General features: G+C 46.8%; 1 long non-coding RNA gene across 1 annotated transcript; it reads left to right on the top strand.

The window, feature by feature from the left end:
* Positions 1–23,864: 23,864 nt before the first annotated feature.
* LOC135373296 (uncharacterized) lies at positions 23,865–26,487 on the top strand. Its single transcript, XR_010416408.1, has 2 exons — positions 23,865–24,024; positions 25,690–26,487. It is a non-coding gene; the product is annotated as an uncharacterized LOC135373296 (long non-coding RNA).
* The last annotated feature ends 1,150 nt before the right edge of the window (positions 26,488–27,637 follow it).

Genomic DNA, 27,637 nt, shown 5'->3' with positions numbered 1-27,637 from the left:
GAACCATCAGTAGATGTGGCATTTCTGATGAAGGGCTGCGACCACACATACTTTTGATAAAATTGATGTCTTCTTGCTAATAATAATAATAATAATTTTTATTAGTGCCCAAGAACGGCCGCTAAGGCCTTGGTGTTGGCGCACACAATACACATAACTCACAGTAGATACAATACAGACATATATATAATACATATACAGTGGGATACAAACAGAGGTACATTACAAACATAACAGGCATACGTACTTACATATTTACAGACAAGTATACCAGGCAGTACATGCAATGAAATTTCAGTAACAAAACTACAATACATAGATTACGCGCAGCACATAAGTTATAAGATGGAATGAGACGATATACTGTACAAAACAAAGGAAATAATATCACGATTGAAAATTCACTGATGAAGGAAAGAAATAACGTCGCGTTTAAGGGATGCGCTGGAGGCGTGGAAAATATCACATGTGGGGGGAAGCGAGTTCAGAAGAATTTGGCATCGGGTAATTGGATCGCTGGGGCAGAAGCGTTTAACGTAGAAGACTGGTGGATTACGAAAAGCCGCGCGAGGAATACAAAAGTTTAGGAGGCTCAGCAGGAGTGGCGAATCAACACGGGCATGAACACATTTGTACAGAAATAGGGCGTCGGCGATAGAGCGACGTGTGGCAAGTGAGTGAAGGTGAAAATATTGCAATAGTGTGTCATAGTCATACAATAACTTTTTCGTAAAAAGCCATTGTGTATGATATGGAGCGCTCGTTTTTGTACAGCCTCAAGACGCTTTGTATCAGTACCTGAAAGTGCGTTCCAAGCAACAGAGGCATATTCAAGCCTGGGAAGAAAATAGGACTTCTAAAGTTTAACGAAGACAGCAGGAGTCTGAAACTCCTTGCATGTGTATGACAGGAGGCCCAGCGTGCGAAGAGCGGAAGAACGAACCGCTGCGACACGTTCATGGAATAGCAGCTTGGCATCAAAAATAACTCCTAAATCTCGGATACTGTCAACACGACATATCTCAATGTCGGAGAAGTATCGAAACACAGAGGTATTTGTCTTGCGTGTGAACGAGACAACCTTCGTCTTTGCGCTGTTAATTTTGAGACCGTTGGCACTGCACCATGACAGTACACTGGATATATCTGCCTGTAGCTGTAAGCAGTCGGAAACCGAAGAGATCGCTTTCATTAATTTGGGGGGTAAGGGGGGGAAAGGGTTATGTTCTTAAAATGTTGAGTTTTTCTAGCAACATCTTAAAATGCTGGTCTTTCCCTTCGAAACGCATACACGATACAGCTAGGAGAGGACCAAACATCCTGATGAGTCGCGGATAATGAACAACGTACAGGGGTTAGGTATTTGTGGGTACAACACTGCAAAGCCTTGAAGAAACGCATAAATGCAACGTTTTAAGTAATGAACATGCATATGCGGAAGGTGCCTGCTCATGAGAAGGTCTACGGTTTCACGAAAAGCTATATACAGCTGCCATGCTTCATTGCCATGCACAGCTGCCACGCCATACATGATTTTCTGTATGTCGGCTGCGCATGTTTACACACACATTTAATCAGCTTGATATACATACATATATGGACCTCAATGTGATTATATGCAATATGCTGGTAATTGTGAATACACGGTTACCAGCATATTGCCACGAACCCAGCAGTTTGATTCGGCGTTACAACCTTTACACCCCAGTTGCCACGAGGGTGTTAAAATACACCTTAAAAGGTGTGCGCCATGAACATTTTGATTTACACCCTTTAAGGTGTAAAAAGATTTAGAGTGCAAGGGAGTCCAGCGAGGAAAAAAGCAGGGACAGCTCGACGGAGTCGAACGCCTTCGCGACGTCCAGTGTGACTAAAGCAGTATACTCAGAGAGGAGCCTCGCCTTCGAGAGGTGGTTGTTGATGGCCACGTGGGCTATCCAGATAGAGCTTCGCGGGCGAAAGCCGATCTGAACCGGCGAAAGCACATCGTGCGCCGTCACAAACCGCATGAGGCGATCAAAAACGACGCGCTCAGCCATTTTGGCGAAGAGAGATGTTAGTGCAATAGGTCGCAGGTTGCCCAAGGTGCAGTCTTTCTTGGGATCCTTACGAATAAGCGTAATCCGTGATAGTTTCCATATGGGTGGGATCCAGCACTGACGGAGCGATGTCTCCACCAGAGAGATCAGCAGGGATGGATACGTGTTCCACAGCAATTTCAACATGCGGACAGAAACCCGGTCCGGACCCGGCGCCGAGGATGCAGGCAAATTGCGAACGCGCGAGTCAAGCTCATCGAAGCTGACTGGTGCAAACTGAGCGTCATCAAAACTGCCACTAGGAGCATCAGGTAGAGGCGAAGCGTTCGTGAAGCGCACCGCAAGACCTTCCGCACTGCGCTGCAGCAGATTAAGAATGTCAGAGGGGATAGACAGACGGTGAAAGGACTCTGGGGAGGATCTGGTTCTTCGCAGAAGGCGGTAGAGGGAGCGCCGGCGAGCAGGCTGCGAAACAGCCGAGTGAAGGGAGGAAAGGAAAGTTTCTTTCGCCGTACCAATGATTTGCTTAAAAGACGAACGGCGGGACTGGTACAGAGACCAGTTGCGGGGCGAACGATTACAGCTGTACTGTTTCCAGGCGGCCTTTCTGAGGCGGAGAGCGCGTGTGCAATCGTCATTCCACCAGCGCGGGAAAGTAGAACGCGTTCTTTTTGGAACAGAGAAGGAGGACGTCGCGATGGACTCGTCGATGACCGAGAGAAGTTCTGTACAGGAAGGCGGCGAGTCCACAACGAGATCCTCCAGGTGGGCAGCCAAGAACGTGGCGGCCTTCTGGTGGTTGATAAAGATAGCGGAGGAGAAGTTCGGGCCAGAAAGAGCCACAGGGGTATGGCAGATGAAGTAGAGCGGAATGTGATCACTGCAGTAGCCGTGGCTGAGAGGGGACCAGGTGGAGACTGAGCATCTCCCCGACGACAAGGTTAGGTCTATGGCGGACTGATGGCTTCCTCTAAAAAATGTGGGCGAGCCAGAATTTGCTACTGAGAAGCTCCTACCTGTGAGCCAGGAGAAGAGACGATTGCCGCGAGAGTCTGTACATGCTCCCCAGGACTGGTGGTGGGAATTAAGGTCGCCAGCAACTAGACAGTCATTGGAGCACCGAAGCAGACAAAGATCCAGTACGGCCGCTGCTGAAGGCACACAACCTCTGGATAAGTACACGTTCAAGGGATATGCAGGCGGGCCCTGCGAGGCCGCAATGGAAATGACGAGTACCTCTGCTATGTGACTGTTATAGGCATAAGCTACCCCACAGCGAATCGGTAGAGAGCTTCGAACGAGCGTTAGCAAACCACCACCTCGAGAGGAGCCGGAACATCAATCCAGACGAAATACACGAAAACCAGGAATAATAAAATTGTCATTAGGTCGAAGCCAGGATTCCTGTAGCAGGACAATATCAGGAGAATTGGAGGCAATAAGAAGGTGCAAATCAACTAGAGACGATAACACGCTACGGCAGTTCCACTGAATAACGCTAAGGCTGAGAGTCATTGACGATTGTTGTTTGGACTAGCTGGGTCAGAATATCCTCAGGCTTCCCTGCCTTATCCCTGCGTTTCCGCCTTTTACGTCTTCTACACGATGGAGAAAGCTGACCTGCCTGACCTTCAGCCGAAGGCGAGGGGCCCGCAAGGTCCATCTCAGAGTCGTCAGTAGAAAGAAGAGATGAAGCATCAGGAAGCGGCCTATCCGGCAGCTGCACTCTGGTGCAGGCTACACCTGATGCGCCTTCCTGGGGTCGAGGCTCGTTAGCAGCCGGCACCAAAGTCGACTGCAAGGCACTAGCGACGGCAGCGGTGGGAATGAGAGAGCTGAAGAACTTTTCCAGCGCCTGCGTAACACAAGTCTTGATGAGATCAATGAGCAACGACTGATTAAGGGCTACAGGGACAGTGCTAGCGGGGCTGGCCGCGGACGCATAGGATGCGCCGCGCCCAGATACCACGCGTATGGCATCCTGCCTCGAGCAATGCCGCTGGTCCATAACAGACAAGAGGCATTGCTCGGACTCTCTAGCCGGGCATGAAGGAGAATCCGCAAAATGTGATTGGTGGCACTGACAGCAGGTGATCGTTGGGGACGTACAGTCGGGTTCATTGTGCTCACCTCCACACTTTCGACATCGAGCCTTGGAGCGACAACTACGAACGCCGTGACCGAAGCGATAGCAATTGGTACATTGACGGGGGTGCGAAGTAAAAGAGAACACGGGAAAGATAAGAGGCCATACTTTACGTAAAGCCACCAAATGAGACGATGACTGTGGGCAAGGAAATGCGCTGCCCCCCGTCCACTTTAGAACAACGCTGCACGGAGATGGCATGCACAGAGGAGAATGATTCCAAAAGGTCTCCAACCGCAAGTGAGGTGTCCACACCGCGAGTGCATGACGCGCGAGCAATGACGCCCTTAATCTAGACAAGGTGAGAGGGGATGAACGACTTCACCGCGGAAGACCCGAAGTGGGAGCACGACAGGAAGTCGACGGCAACACGAGGGCTTTCAGTACGGATCAAGACGCCGCCCGACAAGTAAGGCTTGGCCTCAGCCACATCGCGGTATGATGATGAGATTGCTTCCATTTGTGAGTGCAGAAGCCTATGGTTTCCCAGTCGGACCCTCGAACCGTCGGTGGGGACCAAGGCCACTGGGATAGAGTGGACGCCAGCTGTCTTCAAGATGGCCACATCTTGTTCGGATGCAAAGGTCCGCGATGCTGTCCACGAACCGTCAAGACCGCCCACAGGGGGCGTTGCCATACCGGCAGCCTTCGCTGCTTTCACAACTCCCGGCAAGTCCAAGGGGAGAAGTAGGCACACCCAAGAAGAAACGTAGCCGCCCTTTCCGGGAGGCTAAAGAAGAGCTCTTTGCTCGCTTAGCTGAGCCCAAGTCCGTTGTCTGTTCGACCGCTGTCACAGACCGCTGTTCGACCGCTGTACGGTGACTGTGTTCTGTTGACTTCGAACGAACGAACGAACGTCAACGCGTCGTCGTCGTCGTTTGCTTCCAGAACAAGGGGAATCCCACGTCATTCTCCTCCTGCTACACTATTGGCTGAGAGCGCGGCGTCTCGTTCCCAGACGTCTTAACCTCTAACGGCAGTCAACAAACCAAGCGCACTGTCGTTAAAAGCGACATGGGAATACCAAAACTGGCAAGTATCGCTCCTGGCGCTCGTTATCGCCTTCTACCGATACTCCTCTATCGACACCGTCGCTGGCGCTCGACAGCGGCACGGAATAGGGCCCCAGGACCAGCCTTACGACTGCCAATCACTCCGTTCCACACGCTACGAGTAGCAGTCCAGAATTCTGAGCAGCAGTACAGCAAAGAAAAGCTTGGCGAAAGTTATCAGAGCTGATTGATGACGTTTTTATTCTGCACTGGGCAATTGCTGCTGATAGCCGGGCACCGCGCGCCCGATATCTGATATAGAAATTCCATTTCTCGTCTGCCCACGCCTATTTCCATCTTCTTTCCTCCTCACCTGATACTTTTCTTTCAAGTTGGCTTTCTTACATGTTCTTCTACTATCAGGCAAAACATGCATCAGAGGAGGTGTCCCTGAATTCTGGTCATGGAAACTTGCTAACTTATCAAACCGAGATGGAAAGGTCTCTAGGCTCACATGTTTACTGATCAAGGCAAGGGAGTGGGTTAACTTAAAAAAATGTTTGCACCCACTTGACCCAATCTTGATCATACCCACACCATCACAAGCCGTATGTATGTATGCACATAAATTAAGCTTTAAATGCAACACGTTGCTCGCAAATGCAAAGGCACTGCAGCTCTGAAAAATAGTAACATGCACTGCCACGCTATGAAATAAAAGGGGTAATTTATTCATGTGACTCGAATAATACTGCAATGTCGCACAGCAGTGTCGTTTCCACAAAACCCCCACATGTTGCAGGATGACCCCCACAGGAAAACCCCCACATCTGCTTGGCCTTCATGAATGTCGTTGCACTTGGACGGCATCAGTGATGTCTGTGATTCCGTGTAGTAGAAAAACTGTCTTCCCCATGTTTTGCCCCCAATAATGGCCTTTTAATATTTCAGTTTGCTGTGCGCAACAAAACATATGACTTATGGTAGCACTAAGGTTAGCACACTAGTGTTACAACTTTTTGGTTTTTCCAATAGGCTCTGAAAACACCTGCCAGAAAGCTTTAAAACGATTAGATTTTTTGAAAAGTGTTGATTTTTCTGAGCCTGAGAGCATGGTGTTGATGAATTTCATGTCCCACTCACTGCTATAACGTTCACACTGTAAGGGCAGACTCGAAGAACAAACAGACATAGACAAACCCAAAGACATATGTTGGTTAGCCGTATAAGGCCACCAAGGGGGGGGGGGGGGTGTTTATTATACAGAAAAAAATACGAGGGAAAGGCTAGCCTGCGCTACGGCGGCTTGCTGTTACCAGGAAAAAAAGGGGAAAGGAAAAGAAAGACACACAAAAAGAAAAACGAACAAGCAAATCACCAGGGGCAATGTGATAAACATGTACAGTACTATGGCTATCAGGTAACAGCTGTGTTAGTGAGCTTGACATGTCTTGAAGCGGGTCATCGTTGCACAAGCAAGATTAAATATGATGAAAGAAGGAAGTCACTGAAAAGGTTAGCCAGCTGTAGGACTCGAACCCACATCCACATGTTCCAGCCTCAGAACATCAATTGTCTCATGTTCAAGAGTAAATATATTGCGATTTGCAATGTCTGGTGCTAACGCCAAAAAAGCATCGTCCAAGTTCAGGGCAGTTAATAAGATAGACCTCAAACAACCGACAACAACTTGTCTGGTACCTGCTACATTTTAAAGGGTCTCTGACCAGAACCTGGTCAATGTCTTTGTTTGTATGGATACCGAACGTACATGGTGCCTCCAAGTTACAACTGAAACGTTTCGTCTCTGCGGAGCCACCAACTATTTCATACAAGGAGCCGAGAAGCGGTTTCGATTTCTGCCCTCAACTCGTGCGATCAGCGCAAACCTCTAGCTATTATGCAGTGATTTTCCCATGTGTATGACGTAAAATGCCCGCGACGTTTATTGGTGGAAAGTCCACACCAGAAGTTCGGGTTGTTTCCGCAACTTTCGTATTGCTGGGTGGTTTTTCAATATGGACGTGGAAGCACAGCGAAGTCAACAAGTCAGTTTTTCAGCTACCTTTCAGCAGCTGAGAGGCACCTGCTACGTGCAGCAGAGTTTGGAGGCCTTGCATGCTTTCGAAATGTTGAGCCGCGAATCTACTTCAGCATGAAGAGGAAGTTCCAACGACAGACTGTTGGATGAACTTTCAGCATCCATCATGATGAAGCACATGAACAGTTTGTGTAAATTTCGTGTTTGACGGCGCCGCATCTGTGACAGGAACTTGATTTGGCTTCACCTATACACTCCCGGGTTGTGCAGGGTAGCTATGCCTTAGGATAGACTGATGGTAGCAATGAAAGCTGTCGGCTTTCCGTTCGCGTAAGTGCCGCCTTGGGAACGTTTCGTCTGAGCGACGTTTTCACACAAAAATGTGAATCGTGCGTATTTGTATGCCCGAACTAATGTCAGTGAGTAGAACGCTGTGCGTTGAAGGGCCGGACAGTTGTCTGTGTTAATAGGATGCATTGAATTAACATAACTTAAAACTAGTTTCATTCCTGTCGGTGATGAGGAACCCCGTATACTAGTTGTAACGTAGCATTTTATAGAAAAGAAAAGAATGCATGAGGTAAAAGTTGTAACCCGGTTGCATGATGTCAAGTTTTATTTGCGACCCAGACCGCTGGTGTGCATAAGCTATTATCAGCCGAATTATTTATTTCGGATGAATAAATTGCCATACCCTTAGGAACAGTTTTCAATGCCTTTCAACTCTTTTACTATCAATGTTCCACACCTGAAACCTCACGCCTCTCAGCAATGCACTTTCAGATTTTCTATCATCGCAGCTGCCGGCTTCGCGCGAAGGCACACGATCGGCTAAAGGAAGCAGCAGCGAGAGAGGTGCTAGAACACGTGCTATCACCTTTTCACCTTCACAAGCTTATCTCTTGGCGGCAACTAGCAGGCTATTTTCGCCTTATCATGCTGGAAGCTGAAAAATCAGCACGCGGGATGAGCGGCGATTGTCAGCGGCAGTGTTAATTTTTTGTGGATAACTTCCGAAAACCGCTTACTTATTAGTGAAACGGTGTGACCGAAAGCTGGGGCTTTCTACTTGAAGTAATAAAATACATTTTCCTCACTTTGTAGATTTTTCTCAGCCTAATTAGGTCAAATGTACCGAATAATGGAGTGCAATGATGCACACTACTGATTTAGGTGGCAGACGCTTCTTAGCTAACGCGTTACACGCTTCAAATTTTTATCTTGTCAACTGTCCCGTTGTCTTCGTTTCAACTTGACAGTATCACGTACAACGGCGTGTTTGGACATCGAAACACTCGCTACACTTGTTGTTACGCTCGATAAGTTACCGAAGACTTTCAACACCGCCAACTTAGACACTGTCACTCAGTGACCGTCGCGGTACCGGGAGCACATTGTTCATGCTTGAAGTTGTTCAAGTAATGCAGATATTTTCGCATGCTCGTGGACGCCATGGTATGACTGACCCTAAGGGGCGAGCAACAGAAACCGGCCGATAAGTAATGAATAACTACCGATCCGCACCTTGCATGTCTCTCTCGAAAAATGCAGTTGTACCCGTAAAACTATTTATTTGCTTATTCCGTGTATCCAGCATTGCACGCAGCGTATGATTGACCACCAACAACAGCCTTCTCTTGGACAATAGTCCACAGTAAGATCCACTTTAACTGACCATTCGGCCATATTATGTCAGAATAACGCCACGCAAGCAGCTTCGATACATTCCGGGAGTCCTTTCAAACACGTACGCACTTGTCAAAATCAGGTTGCGAGGTCTACTGCTATAGCCTGTATCTCCTTCGTGACACGCGCTGTAAAAAAGCTCTCCAAGATTTCAAGTCTCAATATCCTAATGTACCTGTCGTCCAAACAATTTCCACCTACCATCGGAACTGTCGGTTCCCGGAATGCACGAAGTTGTCGAATGCACGTGAGGGGAGCTATTTCTGCAGCCGATATCTCCCACGTTACTCGCGTTATGAAAAAGTTCTTCCGGATTCTGGGACTACATGACTTAAGGTACCTGCCGTCCAGACCATTTTACTGTAGACGCAAAACTGTCGGCTCCCTAGCGGTCACCTTTTCCCCATAGGGATCAATGTGTTAGCGATAGTCATTGGGGAACCAAGACGAATGGTGCTATCGCCATGAAATTTTGTGAAGGTAGTCACCATGAACCCTTCACTTCATATCCGGGAGAACTTTGCCGTCCTACGAACGCGAACAGAATTATAGGCAACATTGTCTGCCAAATACATGTATTTCTACGGGGCCTGTGCTTCAAGCTTCCCCTGATGCCCAGACGAATATGGTGAAGTGTGCTTTACGTTTTGGCACAGATTGTTGGGAATGTGTAAAGCGGCCGGAGTGGTTCATGCATAATAATGCCGAAAGAAGACGAGTGCTTATGTTGCAAGGAGGATCATATTTAGAACTTCGAGGGCAGCACGAACCTAGCGCTCATATTCACAAGTAAGACGCGTGTCTCATGCACAATCATGCTCGTTGGTTTCAATACAAAATAGTTATTCTGAACTTTTCGTTATTGTTCGTCACATATTCAGAAAGAGTGCAGCTGAATTAATACTCGGCGTCCTACTAGCTTTAGCTTTGTTCAAAGCTTGCGTGTCTCATACAGGAAATAGATACACTACATACCAACAGTTCGTGAGATAGGTGTTGCACAAACTTGGAAAAAACAAGACCATCGTTATACCAGTCTGCGCGGTGAACAGGATACGCAAAGCCTTTCCCATAGTAACTACTACATGCTTTAAATACCCAGGATACTAGGTGGAAGTACCCCCTACAGGGGGTGCCCTTGCAATTCCAGCTGTAGACACATGTCGGTAATGATGTAACTATAATAATGACCCCCCCCCCCCCAACTTTTTTCAACACCCCTCCATGCTTGGGATTCTGGATAAACCACTGTGCTGATCTCTGACACAAAGCACCACTCATTAGCCTGCTCCACCTGGTAAGAATTACATTGGGCTCTCAATTCCACCACAGACACAAATCCAATCCTGTTCTGACACATCCTTTGTCCACCCCTTCAGTCAGTAAGTCGTAAGTGTTGTTCGAACTCTTACTGTCTGATAGCACCCAAATAGTATTGCTTAAGCACCTCAAGTATTTTAATGACCGTTATGTGGAAGTAAATCAGACTGTTATGCAGGTTACCCTGTGTGTGACCTCCGGTTCTTGCTCTCAGTCCTCCAGAAGTGCTCACTACACAAGTTGACTATCAAAAACATCAATCTTCCATAGATGATGTAAAGCACCAGCTCGCTTGCTTCCTAGCCATTTTTTCATTCTCAAACTTCCTTTTGTGTGCAAAGTGCGCACCCAGTTCGAGTAGGATGTCGACCTTGTGGAACCAAGCTTTGTATCTTGGGCTGCTCAAATACTCAAATCGGCATGTTGTAGTCAAAGATGATGTAACGTGAAATGTGGTCCATATAGTTTGTTGTAGCACTCAGATAACATCTTCATAATATGTCTGCAGAGATTGTTCCAAAATATCATATGTGATGCAGCGTCATACATTATTGGGCTTCTGGGAAAAATCATGATCCACCTGATACAGACGGCAGCATTTGTAATGGTGTCTGACACATTTTTAGCAGCCACTGTTTTAAAATATGCATTAAAAATGCTCCAACTATGAAAGTATCACGAAGTTCTTCATTTCATTTGTTTACTTTAAACACCCTTGTGAAGGGATTTACATAAAGGGGGGAGGTTTGTATCCAAAAAAGACAAATACCAAAATGATGTACACAAAAATACACAAAATTCGTTCACTCACCACCATGAAATTCATTCGATCTGAAAATGATCATAGCACTTGGAAATAAACGACGATATATTTTGTTCTGATGCTATGCGGGCAGGAAGGTCATTTCAGTTTGACACCATAAGCTGGTGCGGAGTGTAGAAGATTTGTGTGTGTGTGTGTGTGTATAGGTGGAGCAAGTACTTTGTGCGGGTCATCAAGTTTTGGAAGTAACTTGTGAGGGGATTGACAGTAAGTGGGGTGGGGAGGGAGGGTGACCGTAATATAACTTATGAAAGAATGCCAGGCCTGATACCTTTCATCTGGTAATCAAGGAATAAGAAACATTTGGGCTTTAATGGCTGAGACGCTGGAAAAAGGATGATAATCACGAGCAACAAACCGTGCGGTTCTGTACAAATTCTACTTTGTCGGTTAAGAGATGGGTTCCAGAATGCAGAGGCATATTCCAGTTCTTTTGAACATGGCAGTTGATGTTCCGAGACTGGAACACATAGAAAGGACAAATACATACAAAGCATCAAGTGCCTAAGAAATGAATGATGAAAGAAGGCAGTCACTGGAAAGGTTAGCCAGTAGTAGGACTTGAACCCACATCTTCTGTATTACCGATCCAGGGCTCTTACCAATTGAGCTAAGCTAGCACGCCTCTCCAGTGACTTCCAAGGGTGCGGATGTACCCTAGGAATAGGTTTATGGGCAGGAGAACATTAGTCACTGTCATTATACAGGCATAGCTCTCTGTCCAGTATGGTCACCGCAGAGCACATTTCCAGGAACTCACAGGCACAAAACTTGCATAATAAATATGTAATAGCCTGAAACAGCTATTATATATAATAACTAGGACATGGAACTCCAATAGCAGATGGTCTGGCAGTACGCCACGGGTAATCTTGCCATCACTATATATTTCCCAAAATGCTGGAAATAATTAGATAGAACCACTGCAATGAACTGCTCAATTTCCCACCTCAGATATATTTTTAGCACCCTGTCTTTCATGTTTCAAAATATACATGCATCGAACCTGCAGAAGCTTGTGTATGTAAGTAGAGTCACACATGTCATGTGCAACAGGCAGGTCTAAGTTGTATTGAGATATGTCGAGTCCTTACGCGTGCTCACCACCTGTAGATTCCTTTAAAGGGAACAAAAAACTTTTTGTTAGTAACAACTTCGCGCTATATACCACATTTATAAAAGGAATTGGTCCCGTACCTGACAGACAACTGTCATGACCATTACAGATGTCTTCCTCTCCTGTTCCTTCCACATCCATGAAGTCATCACCCTAACATTGTTAAAAAAAGCCATATAAATTTATGAGGATCTCATTTCATAGAAAATTAAATGAGGCTACCATGCACGAAAGGCATCAGCCTGATGAGGTGCCTAGCACCAATACAGTGTGCGTTAACTGAGATATTACAACTACGAGCATACAGCAAATCACAACCACATAAATAAAATACACAATTGCACCGAGCTGTGCACATTTTCACACACACAAAAAAAATACATAACAGAGTGGCCTGTCTTTAATAAGACAAGTTTGTGTAACTCTGTTTTGAAACTGGACACAAGAAGGCCATTTCCAATGAGCTGAAAATTTTTTTTTCGGAAAAGGAACGGTTTCTGCTGATTTCCATAGTTGGCCGTAGCAGTGGAACCTTGTAAGGTGGTACAGTGATGGATTTCATACCGTAACGGCAAGTGTTTGGGATGGCGCTAAAAGATCCTGAATTTGCAAGGCAATTTTGTGTAAATGTCTGATTTCCAAGTGAACACTTTGTCTACTTTATTTTGCATGTCTTGAAGGAGCTGAGGGGCTGGATGGATGGATTGATTGTAGTGGCACCCCTGGTGGGCCTCTTTGCAATTAGGGTCCAGCACATTGCAACTGTAGACATGGTTGTCGTACACCAGGCTTTCTTTCTTTTTCTCTTTCTTTTTCTTTGTGCACTGCAATTTTATCGTAGTTGCCCTCTGTGGTGTTAATTCAGATTAGACAACAATAGTACAGCGTGGGGTAAACTAAGGATTTCAACTGCGTTGGTTTAGAATCCAGAGCCCTTCTTTACTATGTGCTGTATGCTGCATATTATAAGGAAAACAAATAGAAGAAAACTTGTACCTGATCCCTGCCTTGTATTTCCAACATTTGGCTCCACATCTCGTCCAAAGAAGTCATGAACTACATTGGTGCGCACTGCTGTGACAATTAAAATGTTACACCTAGATGCGTAATACACAGCTTCATTTTACGCACTGTGGATGTTGCTTACTGCATTGGCATGGCTGCATTCTGAACAACACTCGTAATTGTACAGTATATCTTTTGATTTAGTGCGTGAACTTCAATTTTCTCTAATCCTTATTTTTCTTTGTTGCGTAAATGGTCTCCTAACATCTGCATGCCACAACGTAATTCTCACAAGGAGAGTAATCACTGTATAAATTATACAGCAGACACTAACCTCGTCACGTCCAGATGCAACAGTCTTGGAAGATAGATTCAAGGAAAGCTCTGCGGACTGCTGCAGGCGGAGGTTCTTTGTACTCAAACTGAGGGGTCTGTCTCATAGTCTGCATTATTCAAATACGATTGGCAAAATCCGCTACCAACAATACCTGCCGCTGCGGTTGAACGCGCAGTATCGTACGGAATGAATGAATGCCCGCCGAGAAATCTCGCTTAGACGGCACAACCAAGGCATGTCAAATGAAGTCTGTGTACCTCGACAAATTGGTCGTTGTTCCAAAAGACATAAATAAAGAACACTTGGAAATACACACACTACACTAACGCTGTGAAACAGCGCGCTGGATCCCGAAAGTCGTCGTAGGTCGTAGCTCGTAGCCTCGTAACTAGTTCCTCTTTCCACGGGAGTCGCTAATTGGATTATAGCAGTTATGAAACAGGTCGCAGATTTCGAAGCATATACATACTTTTTATTTCCAGACATTGTGACAACAGTACATCGGCGTAAAAATGTTGGTTCCTGCTGAAAGTTGTTGTTGTAGTGCTCGATGACGTGACTGCGTTCTGCGCGCTGATTGCATGGGCGATTGACGTCATTCCAGTGGGATGACCAGATGAGTTTTCTATCATGCCCAGCAATTCGGGACAAAACGTAAAGCAGGCTTCACCTGATACTGCTCCCATAGACGCCATGTATTAGGAATAGAAAAACGCGTGCAGCACGTTCCGTTGTTACCGCTTTGCATTCGTTCTCTAGTGGGACGTTGCCTGTGTCATAGCGGAACATTTGGTGCAAGTTTCGTTGGCGAATGTTTGGGTCTTCGAGGTTCCATTTCGGTTCCAAATTTCGTACATGTAAAGAAGGCTTCTCGTGATGCACTAATGCGCTGGTTGGAGCCCTCGACCAGGTGAGTTAGCGCAAATGCACCATGCATTTTGCAAGAAACGTGTGAGTTGAATGCTCTGTACGGCTTCTCATACACCCAACAAGACAGATAGGTTCACATCATTTATTGTGGATGAAAACAAAAACAAATACCATCTTGCTATCGCGAGACTTTTCCTCCAATACAGGTAGCATACGAGAAAATTGGCCAGTGGCGCGCAGACAAGGAATGTGGTGATATGAGCGGTGGTAAAGAAGCTCTGAGGCTGATATTAGAACACTCGGTTGATTTCTTTCACCTCCCAAGAATTTGGGACTAAACGTATAGAAGTCATCACCAACTTGCTGCGGTGGGACGCCCGCATTGAAAATCGAGGGGCGCGCGTGCCACATTTTGATGACACTGTTCTACATGGATTCTGATTCTCGTGTGTTTATTGTGAACTGAGAATGCCAAAACCACAAGACCAGGAGGCCAGGCCTGCCATTGGAGAGCAGTGTGTTGTTTTTCTTATGGTAATACTTTCAAACGCAGATTTGTGGTGAATCTTGTTGGGTCCCTTCGAGATTCCTGACTTTTCTGCTTGTCGAGGGACCTTCACTTGGGAGCCCCAATGTGGGGGTTCTTCTGCACACTTCAGCATGAACTTCACGCGCTCCAAATTCCGATTGCGTGGATTCGAAATACGGAACAGACCGAGCTAATCCTATAGCACAAATTCCTGAATAAGGTTAGAAAGGGACAACGAAAATCAACTGGAAAGATGGTGATATGCAATGGGTAATGGTAACATTCCACCTGTATCCAAAGGCCCGAATGCACAGAACCGGCCTCGACACCTTTAATGATCCTAATGATTTGTCCTTGAAACAGCTGATCTGCGCAGCTATATTTGCGTAAGGCAGATGACTTTCTGTTTGCGCCACCTGGTTACGCGCGTTTCGGAACGTTTTCCCTCTGCTTGGTTGATTGCACCAATTACCCAATATTATTTATGTGCCCTTTGTCATCCATTGTCCATCCTCCCGTCTCATTTTGTACATTCTGCAGCTGCACGTAAAAGAAAAGAAAGAACGAAAGCGTTTCAGCCATATGTGCGCAATTGGCACATCAAGCGGAAGACCGGCTGTCCAGCATCGTACAAGAATCCTTAAAAGTCAGTCATCATAGTGCAGCAAACAGACCCAGTAAATTTCTTTGAAACATATCTCTTTGCATAAAAGAGATATCGAGACGCTTTTACAGCATCCTGCTGTGTGCTATCAAGGAGTTTCACCAGTGTATACATAACGTGTTGTGGTGGATCCGCGTCATTTTTACCTCACCAGTCAAATGTCAACCACCTGCAGTGCAACTCCTGGGGCCTGCGCATAAGCATCGTGATAATGTTAAGTAAATGTTGAAGCCCTGTACGAAGACCGGTTGGAGCTTTCCAGATAAATATTACTATTATCGCACACACGATATTGGCAACTCTTGAAGAATGATAGCGAAATGTAAAGTCAGCAAAAGTAATAAATAGCGTAGTGCTTTTTTATGACAGTAGTGTTGGCTGATTTGATTACAAATAAGTCGAGAGGTGCATGTTTTCCGCATAGCAACCTACTACAACTACACCTACAGCAATTTACCTGCTGAAGCGTGAGGTGCAGTTCGATTATGTTTTATTATGTTTCTTCTTTTATGTGTGAGCGATATGGATCAGTTGGCACCACAGTGTTGAGGCGCCTCAGCCTGAACTTCAGTTTGGTTTGCTACAAAAAATAAAAATAAAACACATTTTTGCGTGGCTAACCTTACAATGGGCACTCTTCTCCACTATGTTGTCAACAGGAAAACAGGATAGTCTCACTCCCAAAGAAGTGTTTTATTGGGCTTCAATGCACGAACGGTGACCAAGGCAGCAATAAGCATGTATGTATAAGGATGTAAGAAGAGAAATGATTTTTTTCGGTTTGGGTATTGGACGCGACGCTCTGATCACGTTGGCTTTCGCAGTCAGTGAAGCTGCAGACTGAAATCTCAGTATACAGAAGATCACTATACAACGAAAAAACACATGTCGAAAAAAAAAGTCGAAACAAGAAATGCAGCGTGGGCTCAAATTCTGTCACTGAACGTACTCCGCAACATTTGGCTGCGCTTCGTTATGTCCTTCGACGTTGTCAATACGTCGTTTGCCTCGAGTTCCGTGCACAGTTCATCGTGCGTCATGGAGTCCACATGTGCTGCAGTAGCTTCATGATGCAGCAGTTCCACGATGAATCGCGGCCTTTTTGTCCTTGTTGCTTGAATACTGCCTTCTTCCCAATACGCGTTGTCACTCTTCTGATACCTCTTCGCAGCAGGTGTCCCTGAGCTTTGTTTTGTTCTTCTTTGGCATTGAAAGTATATGATACTAGCTCAATCCACTGGCTTTCTTTGCTTCTTTTTCGTTATCAGCTCTTACATCCCTTCCAGAAGAACAGGGCACAACGAAATCACGCTGAAATAGCTGTCCGAATTTCCTTCTTTCCTTTTCCTTCGTGAGTTTGCTCTCATGACCACAATTATCTTCTGCCGCAGTGCTCGCAATCAGATTTTGCTTTGGTGGCGGACATACGCGCTGGGGATCAGACCCTAGCACATGCACAGCATACGCCCCTTGTACTCCTCCTCTCATTATTGAACCGTATGTACTCTTCTTGGGGTACCTTCTATGCGAATTGGTACGTAAGGGAGGTGTGAGCCGCTGCAAGCTTTCGCACCTTGGTATAGTTTCGGTAGTATGGTCCCCGTCATTAAGGTCGGGAGTTCGCATTCAGGCTTTGACGAGCGGGAGAGAGACGTCCCCACATTTTCTTCAGGCCGCCTATACGCGGTGGAACGAGTCATCACGAAAACGGTGAGACACTCCCTGTTACATTTAAGAGAATGAATCTAATTTTGCAATGCTGCTTTTCTGCACAGAAGAAAGGATATCTGATTCATTGGAAAGGACGGTCAAAGTGGGAGTGCACATACGAACCGAGATCCCACCTTAATAAACTATGTCTGGATGCACTACGGAACCCTCCACGGCCAATAGGTGACCGCCTGCAGGCTGCAAGAGACGAATTTCTCGTGTGTCTCCGGCAAAAACTTTGCTACACGCGAAACTCCAACGGTCTATTGAAGATTCCTTTTGAACTGGACATTTACCGCTACGTGTTCAAAGGGAAAGGAACGCCAGTTGGAAGAGGATGGACATTACTTCAAGATCCGAACGACTTCGAGCGTCTGGAGCTTCCAACCGGCTGGACGGTATTCGTAAGGTCATCTGGTGAAGGAACGCAACTTCGTTTCCCTGTCCGTGTGAGACCAGTCTTCAGATTATCAGCACGGTGCGCGTTGGCTGACTGTGCATTCCCTCTGGAGAGGCTGCACATGTACATAGCAACAGGGGTGTTCCGAAAGAATTAAATTTGTTGCCATGGACGAGGGCAGGAATTTTCGTTATGACATGGTGGGGGGAGCAGTTGTTGTTCGGGGGAAGCTGGAGGACTTTTTCTCCCTGATTGGGAGCAAAACCAATACAATGGGGAACATCTTGGAAAAACATTCGCAATTGGTAGAAAATGAACTTGCAAACACAATGTTCCTTAAAAAGTACGAGCCTTTGCTGCGTAAATACAGAAGACTAAAAGGAAGAAAAAAGTATACCTTTGCTCAAACAGAAAGTAGCTTTTCGCTGCCCCTTGTAAAACAAGGTGTGCCGTCAAACACTAACACGGAAGACAAGGGGACTACGAATGCAGAAGTTCAACAGTTGAAGTGCGCACTGGAATGTCTAGAAAATAAGAATAGACAGTTGCAATTGAAGCTAGACGCCATGTCTTGCAGTGTTCAGGGTCATGAACCTCAGATCGGTAGCTCCAGCGCTTTTCCAATTTCCAGTGTACCGCAAATCACCAAAGCCGTTGCAGAAGGAAGCAACAAAAACGATAGGCGTATCCTGCAAACCTTGCTGAACCCCGTTGAGTCAAGCGTTGAACCCATTTTATCAGACGCTGGTCTAGAAATCACAACAACAACTGTGAAGGACAGAAGTGGACGCTATCACCAGTTGCATCACACTGACCATCGCATCTGTTTGGACGTAGGCGCGCCAACTCTTCCGTGTTCTTCGTACTTCAATATGACAAGAGCGGAGCAGCAAAACATTGAAAGTGTAGTTTCAGTTCTCGATGAGTACACTGTGAGCAACACGGCGTGGTCACATTTGAGGCGGGTATTCCCTCAACTGCCTTCGCGGACCTGCATTAGCGAGTGTCGCGATTTTTTGGACTTCTCTGTGCGTATTATGCGAACTCCCGGCACTGACCCAGGGGCACAGGTGTCGTTTAAGGCAGAAATACGACGACATGTTTTGAACATGTCCGAGGACTGTGGACTACAGCAGTACGCATCTGCAACACAGTTGACAATCAAAGTCGAGGGTGATGGGTGTAATATGAGTAAGACCACAACATGGACAACGCTTAGCTTCCTCATAGTTGATCAGTCTCTGCCCATGCAAAGTCCTAAACTACATCGTCTTCTGGCAATCGTCAAAATACCGGAAAACTACTTTGGAATTCGAAACACGATGATCCATCTTATAACAGAAATAAACGATATCGCAGAAAAGGGTGGTATCGACGTAGACGACACCTTTGTGAGAGTGCAATTGCACTTAGGGGCAGACATGAAATTTATTTTACTTGTTCAAGGAATGCAGTCAGCCTCTTCAAGTCATCCATGCCCAATATGCAATGCCGATTCCAATCAACGGTGTGACACCACTCTCCCATCTAGCGTGTTCAATAATCCTCCACTCTTAAGGTCCCTGGCAGGCATGAAGGAAGACTGCGACCAAATGAGAAACTCAGTCCGCCATCCCGCACTTCTGTCCATAGAACCTCGTTATATCATTCCTGACGTTCTACACATGAAAATAAGAATATTAGAGCGACTTCTTGAAAACGTGCTCTGGGAAATGCAAGATGTAGACGCCACGAACAAAGCGCGTGACCCCAAAGCAAAGGACGAAGCCGTGGCAAAGCTGCTTGACATAATAAAGGACTGTGGTGCAAATGTTAAGCTGTTCCGCGAAGGCAATGCAAAGCTCCTTAAATTTACTTCTTTAACTGGAAGTGATGCAAATTGCTTGCTGCAAAACCTCCCACAGCTCGTAGCTCCTCTCCTCTACGAAGACACTAAAGATGAAGTCGTCGAGTTGTGGGAGATCTTCCGGACTGTAATCACCGAATTTGAAACGGATACAACAGGGAATGACCTGAGTGAACAGACGTTGAAGTTCTTAAGCATATTTGTGCATTTGGGACTCAACCGCAAGGGATACGGACCGGACCGTGTCACTCCATACATACACACTTTTTCTCGTCACGCTGCAATGGTCCATAAGCAACAAGGCTGTTTAGGATGGTTTTCCAGCCAAGGCCTAGAAAGAAAAAACAGCATCCTAAAAAAGTTGCACCACAGCCACACAAATAAATGGGACGCTGCGTGGGATACCCTGAAGATATGTAAGCGAATGGAACAAAGTTCAGGGCCACCTGTTGCGAAGAAGTACCAGAAGCGTGACAACGCATATTGGGAACAAGGCGGGATCCAAGCAACAAGGCGGAAGAGGCCGCGATACAGCGTGGAACCGCTCCAGCACGAGGCAAGTTCAGTGGACGTGGACTCCATGACGCTCGGTGAACTGCGCACGGAACTCGAGGCCAACGGCGTAGCGACAACGTCGAAGGACATAAGGAAGCTCAGACAAATGTTGCGGAGTACGTTGAGTGACAGGCATTGAGCCCACGCTGCATTTCTTGTTTCGACTTTCTGTGTTTTTTCATTGTCAAATTTTTCACTGCGAAAGCCAACATGGACAGAGCTTGGCGTATAGTACCTGAACCGAAAACATCATTTCCCTTCCTACGTTCTTATACGTACTTGCTTAATGCTGCCTCGGTCATCGTTCGTGCATTGAAGCCCAATAAAACACTTCTTTGGGCTTGTAACTTCCCTGTTTTCCTGTTGACAACATAGTGGAGAAGAGTGCCCATTGTAAGGTTAGCCACACAAAAATGTGTTTTATTTTTATTTTTTGTAGCAAACCGAACTGAAGTTCAGGCTGAGGCGCCTCAACACTGTGGTGCCAACTGATCCATATCGCTCACACATAAAAGAAGAAACATAATAAAACATAATCGAACTGCACCTCACGCTTCAGCAGGTAAATTGCTGTAGGTGTAGTTGTAGTAGGTTGCTATGCGGAAAACATGCACCTCTCGACTTATTTGTAATCAAATCAGCCAACAGTACTGTCATAAAAAAGCACTACGCTATTTATTACTTTTGCTGACTTTACATTTCGCTATAATTCTTCAAGAGTTGCCAATATCGTGTGTGCGATAATAGTAATATTTATCTGGAAAGCTCCAACCGGTCTTCGTACAGGGCTTCAACATTTACTTAACATTATCACGATGCTTATGCGCAGGCCCCAGGAGTTGCACTGCAGGTGGTTAAATTGCTTACATTGCTTGAGACCCGTGTGCTTCGAACTGTTGTTCGATCAACCTGAAGATAAAAAGGAAGATATTGTGGGATCTGATGGTGTCTGAGGCAGCGTTGCTTCCCTCTTACGCGTCACTGATAAGTGATAACTTTACGAGGGCGTTGTATGTTTCCTGATTGACATTTGACTGGTGAGGTAAAAATGACGCGGATCCACCACAACACGTTATGTATACACTGGTGAAACTCCTTGATAGCACACAGCAGGATGCTGTAAAAGCGTCTCGATATCTCTTTTATGCAAAGAGATATGTTTCAAAGAAATTTACTGGGTCTGTTTGCTGCACTATGATGACTGACTTTTAAGGATTCTTGTACGATGCTGGACAGCCGGTCTTCCGCTTGATTTGCCAATTGCGCACATATGGCTGAAACGCTTTCGTTCTTTCTTTTCTTTTACGTGCAGCTGCAGAATGTACAAAATGAGACGGGAGGATGGACAATGGATGACAAAGGGCACATAAATAATATTGGGTAATTGGTGCAATCAACCAAGCAGAGGGAAAACGTTCCGAAACGCGCGTAACCAGGTGGCGCAAACAGAAAGTCATCTGCCTTACGCAAATATAGCTGCGCAGATCAGCTGTTTCAAGGACAAATCATTAGGATCATTAAAGGTGTCGAGGCCGGTTCTGTGCATTCGGGCCTTTGGATACAGGTGGAATGTTACCATTACCCATTGCATATCACCATCTTTCCAGTTGATTTTCGTTGTCCCTTTCTAACCTTATTCAGGAATTTGTGCTATAGGATTAGCTCGGTCTGTTCCGTATTTCGAATCCACGCAATCGGAATTTGGAGCGCGTGAAGTTCATGCTGAAGTGTGCAGAAGAACCCCCACATTGGGGCTCCCAAGTGAAGGTCCCTCGACAAGCAGAAAAGTCAGGAATCTCGAAGGGACCCAACAAGATTCACCACAAATCTGCGTTTGAAAGTATTACCATAAGAAAAACAACACACTGCTCTCCAATGGCAGGCCTGGCCTCCTGGTCTTGTGGTTTTGGCATTCTCAGTTCACAATAAACACACGAGAATCAGAATCCATGTAGAACAGTGTCATCAAAATGTGGCACGCGCGCCCCTCGATTTTCAATGCGGGCGTCCCACCGCAGCAAGTTGGTGATGACTTCTATACGTTTAGTCCCAAATTCTTGGGAGGTGAAAGAAATCAACCGAGTGTTCTAATATCAGCCTCAGAGCTTCTTTACCACCGCTCATATCACCACATTCCTTGTCTGCGCGCCACTGGCCAATTTTCTCGTATGCTACCTGTATTGGAGGAAAAGTCTCGCGATAGCAAGATGGTATTTGTTTTTGTTTTCATCCACAATAAATGATGTGAACCTATCTGTCTTGTTGGGTGTATGAGAAGCCGTACAGAGCATTCAACTCACACGTTTCTTGCAAAATGCATGGTGCATTTGCGCTAACTCACCTGGTCGAGGGCTCCAACCAGCGCATTAGTGCATCACGAGAAGCCTTCTTTACATGTACGAAATTTGGAACCGAAATGGAACCTCGAAGACCCAAACATTCGCCAACGAAACTTGCACCAAATGTTCCGCTATGACACAGGCAACGTCCCACTAGAGAACGAATGCAAAGCGGTAACAACGGAACGTGCTGCACGCGTTTTTCTATTCCTAATACATGGCGTCTATGGGAGCAGTATCAGGTGAAGCCTGCTTTACGTTTTGTCCCGAATTGCTGGGCATGTATATGCGTACGTTTTCTTGGTTTGACGCTAGGTGTGCGAGCGGCGGCGTGAACCGCGACGTTCAAAATTCGAGTTTACGAAAACTACGAGGTGTTGAGGCATGCATTTTCGTATGTGAAGTTGCTTTTGTGTATTCTATCGGTAGCCACTGCGGAAAAGTCTCTCCAGCTTCTGGTCAGAGATCCCTTTAATGTAAGTACTCTTTCTCTCTACCCTCTCTTTCTTACTTTCTCTTTCTCTACCCTACTTTCCGACGTAAGTACTGTAGAGACCTGTAGGGGCGCCACCGGTTGGCCAGCACCAGAGCCATGTATGCCAAAAGGAGTCTGGCCATTAATGGAACATGCCTATACCTGGAGCTCCACCCACTTTTTGAGCTCTCTGGCCAATCACGAGCCAAAATACAGTTCGCTATTAACCGCAGGCTATCCAAGCTATATATTACCTGTATTAACTGGGTGCCGACATTTTCGGGAAACTGGATTGGATTAGATTGAATAGGATATTCCCTGACGACCTAGCAACATAATGGATTTTGCGTCCACTTTTAACGGCGCCATCTGGATGGTGAGGGGCACGCCGGGAAGACGCAGAATAGCAGAAGGCAGAAGGCAGAAGTAGCAGAAGCAGAAGTGCTTGCTAGCAGAACTGATTGCCCGGCAGAACAGCTAGTTGGAACAGACTGCCGGTATTATACGTATTTTAACTATGAAACATAACAAGACTGAACCAAGAACGGGCAAAGGTGTGTATATGAATAAAAGTATGTCATAAAATGAAAATTTTTGGCCATTTGTAGCGTTTTTCTCGCTATTTGCCTGTGATCGCTGCCGTTACTAGGCCTAACAAGGACGACGAAACATATTATTTTCAGGTAAACATCGACACTGGAGTGTAATTTAAAGGTGATTTGCAAGATAATTGCAACAGAATGTACACTTACGGAATAACATTGACGTAATTTGTGAAAAAAAATTGTCATGAAATCCTCGCTTCGCCGTTCCAAGCTACGCCGCCATTTTCGGGAAAATTTTGGTGTCATGGCGGCCCGTATAGAAAACAGCAGTCATTGAAAAACGCTCAATTTGATTGACAGGTCGAGCCCCTTTTTTAGGCTCCTCCTAATGGCCAGACTCCCTTTGGCATACACGGCACTGGCCAGCACGAGAGTGCTGTTGTGAGAGGGCGCCGCTGCCAGCGAGTGGCAAGGAGGAGTCCGGGGGAGGAGGACAGGAAGCGGATTAAAAAGGGAGCGCGGCGGGGTTAGAGGGAAGGAGAGACGGGACGTTGACCGGGAACGACTGCTGTAACTTAGTTGAAGGTATGAGATAAACCTTTGTTTTGTTATTGAGTTGGCACAGCGTTTCTTCACGGGTCGGACGGCCGAGCACGACCCGAGAGTGGGAATGTATCCCACAACTGGCACCCAACGTTTCTAGGGATATGCTCGTACGTTCGGTGGCGGAGGGCCAGGGTGAGCTTTGTTTTCTTTATAATTCTATCCTTTTTGGGACGGTTTAAACAGCGCCGTGCTGTTGTCGCGGTGCCGGTTGGCTTCCCTATCTTGGCGATAGGTTAGCCGGAAAACCGTGGTATTTTCTTTTTGAATTTCCTTATCATCCGAGTCTCATGCCTGCCGCACCACCGGAACGGGTGGGTATGCCCTATGTTGTTGAACTTGCCCGTACGTCCGGCCGTGTTCGGAACGCAGTGTGTTGCTTAAGCTTATGAGTTAATGGGGATAGCGGGTTACGTTCAAAATTGTCAGGTAGGGGATTAGTATCGAGGGTTTCTTTTTGTTTTTTCCGGTATCGTGGTTCTTCATGGTGTTTATTGTGAGTTTTGCAGTGGTTTCACTAGCTGTCCAGGGCCTGCCTGGCGCCCAGCATGCTCCTCACAGCTATGGGTATGAGTCCCGCCCCCGTGGAGATGCCTCACCGATCGGTCGCTTCCGTCGGATGGAGGCCTCTTAGACGGTAACCCGTTCTCTCAGGCCGTCAACTCGACGGGGTTATGGTGTCTGCAGTGCCTTTCCCGCAGGACGTCTCTGTTACGGTGCCTGCAGGGCCGTAATTTGACGCTGCATTTATCGGTAGAGTCCATTAGCAACGTGCAACCGAGCTGTGCACGCTAATGACGCAGTGCTTCGATGCTAGGTTGGTTTCGCCGCCGTAAGCATAGCTGCACGTGCCGTTAAGACTTGAATTCTGGTGCCTTCCTTTCAGGGGCACGCAGACGATAAGTCGTTATCAGACTTCCTAACCAAACGGCCTATCAGACCGAAATGGAATTCGAAATTGATGTCATAATGACGTGCATCCAGCAGGTTGCAGTGATAAGTCACGCGTTGCACGGGCTATTCCCGCCAGTGCCACACCCCCGCTTTCGCCCATATCTTCTAGCAAATCGCTTGCATAGCTCTGAAGCGATAGCGTGGAAAGATCGTACTTTCACGATATCTTTCTACTCAATCTCGTGTCTGCTAGATTGAGTGCCGGCTTTTAGCTGGTTGGAATGAGCAAACCATGCTCCTAGCCTTGATGCAATGGCGTGGGGAGATCGTAATGCTTACGATGACTTCCTTACCCAAAGCCCCGCTTCGCCAAAAACTGGCGTTTGGACCGCATTCCGCAGGTCAGCAGGTGCCGTCTCGGTTGACTGCCGGCATTCAGCTGGTCTAAATAAGGTCGAGCATGATTGCAATGTCTCGTTAGCCCCCGAGCATTTGATCCCTTTGTATTCGGACAGAGGATCACCGGAGGTAAAAGATTGGCCCATCCTTGCCTTAAACATGCGGACACTGCTATTTAGCTAGTGGATTTCCGCTAACTCCCTATTACGGTCACCATATCCAGGTGCTCACGTTATAGTACTGTTTAGTGTGATTGCCGTTACGCGGTATTCCACTTTTATATTCGGGGAGTGCTTTTTCAGGCGCTCGCAGTGTGGAGTTTTCCCTCTTACTGCTGTTCCCTTTGTTTTTTAGGTTCACTATGCAACGTCGTCGACAGCAAGACAAGGTCGCCAGGGGATCCCGTTCTTGGTCCAGGGCTACTGGTACGACGGACCAGCCACGATCCAGGTCCCCCGGTCCACGACAGAGATCGGCCGCTACTTGGACGGTAGTGCACCAGGGATACCCCGTGTCGTGGGCCTCGCATTCAAAGTGGTCGTCTCAGCCACGCCCACTCAGGACCGCCGACCCCGCCACAACCCCCCTGCCTTTCCGGGGACTAACACTCTAGGAGAGGAACACTGCCGACCCGTTGCAGCCACTTTCCCCGGACGAGCAGCGGCTCTTGTGCTCCGTCTGCTAAGTTCCAGAACTTCACCGCTCCACCCACAGACGCAGCGACCTCCACCGGTCCCGTACTGTACAAGCACGACCCGAAGCCGTCGACGTTGCCTCTGCGGTTGCGACGCTGCGTCGTCTGCGTCCTGAGTTGCTGCGCGAGGAGGTAGCGCCAGCCCCACCCCCTTGCCCTGAAGATGACTTCCTCATCGAACTTGACCCCGAAGAACAACTGTAGAGACTACTTGGTCTGGGTTTGTGTAGGGGGGGATGTAGAGACCTGTAGGGGCGCCACCGGTTGGCCAGCACGAGAGTGCTGTTGTGAGAGGGCGCCGCTGCCAGCGAGTGGCAAGGAGGAGTCCGGGGGAGGACAGGAAGCGGATTAAAAAGGGAGCGCGGCGGGGTTAGAGGGAAGGGGAGACGGGACGTTGACAGGGAACGACTGCTGTAACTTAGTTGAAGGTATGAAATAAACCTTTGTTTTGTTATTGAGTTGGCGCAGCGTTCCTTCACGGGCCGGACGGCCGAGCACGACCCCGAGAGTGGGAATGGTTCCCACAAGTTTACGAAGACTGTTCTGCAAATCTTGCAGGTTATGCTTTGTGGTAAACAAGCCTGATCAATGGACGTACTCTGATAACAACATGGCAGGATGCAGTCTTTTCGTGTTGTCTTCAACATTTGCCCATTGCTCAGGGTTGTTTACCATGCAGTTTGTCCACCAGCTGGCCTGCATTTATGCTGTTCTACCAGTGGTTGTAGGTCGTGTTATGGTTGTTGGAACTCAAGGAGAGACAAAGAGAACCGGCTGGTTTGACGGCGAGAGCCCAACTGATTTATTTTCCGCGGCTACGCGGGCGCGAGATGATGAACGAGGATGATGATGGCACCGCTGGGGCTGCTACATGGTCATGTAACCAAATTATTGTTTGGGTAGAAATCCAGCGAACCGGTAGAGATGTAGGAAGGGAGTTGCTGGTCCCTTCCTACAAATTATTGTTTGTTTGTTACTGTCATGCTTCCTACTTATAAGAGCAGATAGCACCTGTCGTTGCTATACTAACTGAAAGACAGATGAAGAAACACTTACAATGTTGTAACACAAATGTGTTTAATAAATTCCATGTCTTGCAACCATGGCAACCATTTTGTTGAGTGAAATGATCAAGCCCACACATGATCTGTTGTGTTTGTTGTTTATTATACTGAATATTCTTCTTATACGTGGTCGCAGACATCCAGCGCAGGTCTCATCCATCATACAGGTTACAAAGCGCACTTTTCGTAAAAGCAAGGGATAGTGGTGTAGGGTTTTTACCGAAACCGCTGTCTTTTCAATGCATGCAACACTTGACAAAGCACAAGCATGCGTGATGACAATGAAAACATCATAACCACCAGGTCTATCAAAACAACCCATTTGTTTACATCGATATATTGTACGTATGTGTGTACGCATGCTGGTGTTGGAAGGTGGGTGCTGGACAAGAGACTCTCCTCTTGATCTCGGAGCTCTGTGGGATCGACCCCCTTTTTGTGCATAAAGATCAGACAGGCACCTAATATTCTTTCATGAGGCATATTTTTACAGGATTTGCATGAATTTTGATTACTAGTGGTAACGTCTTTGATATGAGAAGCA

The sequence above is a fragment of the Ornithodoros turicata genome, unplaced genomic scaffold, assembly GCF_037126465.1.
Source record: "Ornithodoros turicata isolate Travis unplaced genomic scaffold, ASM3712646v1 Chromosome23, whole genome shotgun sequence".
Lineage (NCBI taxonomy): Eukaryota > Metazoa > Arthropoda > Arachnida > Ixodida > Argasidae > Ornithodoros > Ornithodoros turicata.
This window is presented reverse-complemented; position numbering and strand designations above follow the sequence as displayed.